Below are 5000 nucleotides of genomic sequence, written 5' to 3' on the forward strand. Positions count from 1 at the left end.
TCTACCCAGCCATGAAACGGGCAACAGGTCTACCAAGCTGCGGACACCAGGTCTACCCAGGGCATGCTGCGGACACCAGGTCTACCCAGCCATGAAACGGGCAACAGGTCTACTCACGGCTTGCTGCGGACACCAGGTCTACCCAGCCATGAAACGGGCAACAGGTCTACCAAGCTGCGGACACCAGGTCTACCCAGCTATGAAACGGGCAACAGGTCTACCAAGCTGCGGACACCAGGTCTACCCAGGGCATGCTGCGGACACCAGGTCTACCCACTCAATGCTGCGGACAACAGGTCTACCCAGGCATGAATCGGGCAACAGGTCTACCAAGCTCCGGACACCAGGTCTACCCACGGCTTGCTGCGGACACCAGGTCTACCCAGCCATGAAACGGGCAACAGGTCTACCAAGCTGCGGACACCAGGTCTACCCAGGTCATGCTGCGGACACCAGGTCTACCCAGCCATGAAACGGGCAACAGGTCTACTCACGGCTTGCTGCGGACACCAGGTCTACCCAGCCATGAAACGGGCAACAGGTCTACCAAGCTGCGGACACCAGGTCTACCCAGGGCATGCTGCGGACACCAGGTCTACCAACTCAATGCTGCGGACAACAGGTCTACCCAGCCATGAAACGGGCAACAGGTCTACCAAGCTGCGGACACCAGGTCTACCCAGGGCATGCTGCGGACACCAGGTCTACCAACTCAATGCTGCGGACAACAGGTCTACCCAGCCATGAATCGGGCAACAGGTCTACCAAGCTGCGGACACCAGGTCTACCCACGGCTTGCTGCGGACACCAGGTCTACCCAGCCATGAAACGGGCAACAGGTCTACCAAGCTGCGGACACCAGGTCTACCCAGGGCATGCTGCGGACACCAGGTCTACCCACGGCTTGCTGCGGACAACAGGTCTACCCACGGCTTGCTGCGGACAACAGGTCTACCCACTCCAAGCTGCGGACACCAGGTCTAACTACTCCATTACGCGGACAACAGGTCTACCCACTCCATGCGGCGGACAACATGTCTACCCGCTCCATGCTGCGGACACCAGGTCTGCCCACGCCGTGATGCGGACCACAGGTCTACCTTCGCCATGCTGCACGCAGCCCGGGTCGCACCGGAGCTAGGTAGACCCGGTCGCCGCGGCCGTCGCAGCGCCCTCGCCCTCGACGGCGGACCCACGCCGCCGGTCCCGGAGGCGGGTAGACCTGGTCGCCGCGGCCACGGCGGCCGCCCATCCCGGAGCCCAGTAGACCTGGCCGCCGCGGGACCGGCCAAGTTTCCCGGAGTCGTGTAGACCTGGTCGTCGCGGCCACGGCCGCCGCCGCTGCGCCTTCGCCGGCGACGGCGGTCCCACGCCACCGGCCCCGGAGCCGCGTCGACCTGGCCGCCGCGGGACGGGCCACGTTTCGCGGATCCGGGTAGACGAGGCATCCTTGTACCATCTCGGAGCCGGGGAAACCCCACAGCCTCTTAACGCTCCGGAGCCCAAGTGCTCCAGCAGCCTTGCCCCGCCCGGCAGAATCGATTTCAAGACCAAGACATATTTTCGACAACATTTTATTTCATCATTTCATTTCATTTCTTTTCATTTCATTTTATTATTTTATTTTATTTCGTTTTGTTTTGTTTTGTTTTGTTTTGTTTTGATTTGATTTGATTTGTTTCATTTCCTCTTTGCCTTTTTTGAATGATTGCCTCTTCTATTTACTCGGAAAGAAAATCTTTTCCGGAAAACAAAACTCTTGCCAAATCTTATTTGTGATCCCTTTGGGCCCACAGCCGAGCTGACGGAGGGCCTGTGCCCGGTTCTCGCCCTGCTGACACACTGACCCCCCCAAACGGCGTCCTCCCTACCCCACGCCTCCTCCCCCGTCCCCCAGAGACCCTACCTACAGAGCCCCCCCCCCCCCACAAAACAGAACCTCACGGGCCGCAGCACAGCCAGGGGAAGCACGTACGTGCAGCGAAACTCGGCCCAAAGCCGCCGCGCCCTGGCACAACTCGCCCTGCCCCTTCCCGCCCCACGGAGGCGGCTGCATCGAGGCGACCGGCGCCGCCGTCGGCAAGCGGGTGGCCGCTTTCGGGCCGGTTCTTCCGCGGAAGGTCTGCAGAGCTCTTGGGGCCTCGGCGCGGGTTTGGGGGGCCGTGAGGGCTCGCTGTCGAGGCGCCCGGGGCCGGCACGAAGCCGCCTGCCCTCTCCCTGTCCCTGCCCCGTCTTCCGCAGCCACCCATTAACGCTGGGGGCGAGCCCGCCCTCCGCCATCAACCTCCCATGCAGCGCTTTCAGACTTTCCCCGCCCCTGCCCATTGTCGGCTGGGGGCGCCCTGCCCCCCGCCGTCAGCCTCCCTGGCAGCGCTTTCAGACTCTCTCGGGCCCCTGCCCATTGTCGGCTGGGGGCGCCCCGCCCCCCGCCCTCAGCCTCCCTGGCAGCGCTTTCAGACTGCCTCGGGCCCTGCCCATTGTCGGTTGGGGGCGCCCCGCCCCCCGCCCTCAGCCTCCCTGGCAGCGCTTTCAGACGGTCTCGTGCCCTGCCCATTGTCGGTTGGGGGCGACCCCGCCCTCCGCCATCAGCCTCCCTGGCAGCGCTTTCAGACTGCCTCGGGCCCTGCCCATTGTCGGTTGGGGGCGACCCCGCCCTCCGCCATCAGCCTCCCTGGCAGCACTTTCAGCCTCTTCCTGCCCCCGCCCACGGTCCCACCGGGCAGTTTACACGGCGGCGGCGGGAGGCTGATGCCGAGGTCGGCAGGCGGAGAGCCTGGTGCACAAGCAGGGATGGCGGCGGGATGATTGGCGCCGTCTGTCCCTGGTCAAAGAAGCTCTCTGTTCAGCTTTCTCGGAGCCTTTTGCTTTGGTGGCGTTCCTTCCTCCTCCGCCCCGGCGCCGCTCAAGCCTGCGGCAGGGCGGCAGCGCGGCGGGTGGGCGGCCGGGGGGAGGGGGGAGGGGGGGGGGAGGGAGGGAGCGCGCGAGCGAGCGAGCGAGCGAGCGCGCTGCAGAAATGAAGCCCGGAGCAGGGCCGCGGTCCATTCGAGCACGGGGAGGGGGCGCGACAACGCTGCCTGCTCCTGTCGGGGAGCGCTTGGGGAAGTGGGGTGCCGGCACCATGACGGCGGAGCGGACAGGGGCCGCGGCTGGGGAAGAGGCCGGCGGAGCTCGCCAGTGGATGCTGGCGCACGGAGCCGGCAGGGACACCTGGGCACGGCTGGGACCGAAAGTCGCCCGCCTTCACGCCCCGCCTTTCGCCGGGGGGAAGAAGACGCGAGAGCAGGGCTGCCTGCTGGGCTGCCAGTGCCCGCGGTCATGCCGGACGTGCAGGCCGACCGCCGAAGGCGTGCTCGCCGCTGCAGAGACGACAAGGGGGCCGCGCGTCCGATGGAAGAGACGGGGCGCCATCGCGCGGCGGCCGGGCTGCAAGGCCGGCCGACGGTAACAGGACTACCACGCCGCGGGCGGCCAGAGACAAAGACCGGCCGAGGGCAACAGGTCTACCCAGCATTATGCCGGCCGGTACCAGGGCCGGCCGAGGGCAACAGGTCTACCCAGCATTAGGCCAGCCGGAAAGACGGCCGGCAGAGGGCAACAGGTCTACCCAGCATTCGGCCGTCAGGTAACACTGCCGGCCGAGGGCAACAGGTCTACCCAGCATTCGGCTGGCCGGTAACACGGCGGGCCGAGGGCAACAGGTCTACCCAGCATTAGGCCGGCCGGTAACACTGCCGGCCGAGGGCAACAGGTCTACCCAGCATTAGGCCGCCACGTCCAAAGGCCGGCCGAGGGCAACAGGTCTACCCAGCATTAGGCCGCCACGTCCAAAGGCCGGCCGAGGGCAACAGGTCTACCCAGCATTCGGCCGCCACGTCCAAAGGCCGGCCGAGGGCAACAGGTCTACCCAGCATTCGGCCGCCACGTCCAAAGGCCGGCCGAGGGCAACAGGTCTACCCAGCATTCGGCCGCCACGTCCAAAGGCCGGCCGAGGGCAACAGGTCTACCCAGCATTCGGCCGCCACGTCCAAAGGCCGGCCGAGGGCAACAGGTCTACCCAGCATTCGGCCGCCACGTCCAAAGGCCGGCCGAGGGCAACAGGTCTACCCAGCATTCGGCCGTCAGGTACAAAGGCCGGCCGAGGGCAACAGGTCTACCCAGCATTAGGCTGCCACGTACAAAGGCCGGCCGAGGGCAACAGGTCTACCCAGCATTCGGCCGTCAGGTACAAAGGCCGGCCGAGGGCAACAGGTCTACCCAGCATTAGGCCGGCCGGTAACACTGCCGGCCGAGGGCAACAGGTCTACCCAGCATTAGGCCGCCACGTCCAAAGGCCGGCCGAGGGCAACAGGTCTAACCAGCATTAGGCCGGCCGGCAGAGGGCAACAGGTCTACCCAGCATTCGGCCGTCAGGTACAAAGGCCGGCCGAGGGCAACAGGTCTACCCAGCATTAGGCCGGCCGGTAACACTGCCGGCCGAGGGCAACAGGTCTACCCAGCATTAGGCCGCCACGTCCAAAGGCCGGCCGAGGGCAAGAGGTCTACCCAGCATTAGGCCGCCACGTCCAAAGGCCGGCCGAGGGCAACAGGTCTACCCAGCATTAGGCCGCCACGTCCAAAGGCCGGCCGAGGGCAACAGGTCTACCCAGCATTCGGCCGTCAGGTACAAAGGCCGGCCGAGGGCAACAGGTCTACCCAGCATTCGGCCGCCACGTCCAAAGGCCGGCCGAGGGCAACAGGTCTACCCAGCATTAGGCCGCCACGTCCAAAGGCCGGCCGAGGGCAACAGGTCTACCCAGCATTAGGCCGCCACGTCCAAAGGCCGGCCGAGGGCAACAGGTCTACCCAGCATTAGGCCGGCCGGCCGAGGGCAACAGGTCTACCCAGCATTCGGCCGTCAGGTACAAAGGCCGGCCGAGGGCAACAGGTCTACCCAGCATTAGGCCGCCACGTCCAAAGGCCGGCCGAGGGCAACAGGTCTACCCAGCATTAGGCCGCCACGT

The sequence above is a fragment of the Sturnus vulgaris genome, unplaced genomic scaffold, assembly GCF_052056855.1.
Source record: "Sturnus vulgaris isolate bStuVul1 unplaced genomic scaffold, bStuVul1.hap1 Scaffold_916, whole genome shotgun sequence".
Taxonomy (NCBI): domain Eukaryota; kingdom Metazoa; phylum Chordata; class Aves; order Passeriformes; family Sturnidae; genus Sturnus; species Sturnus vulgaris.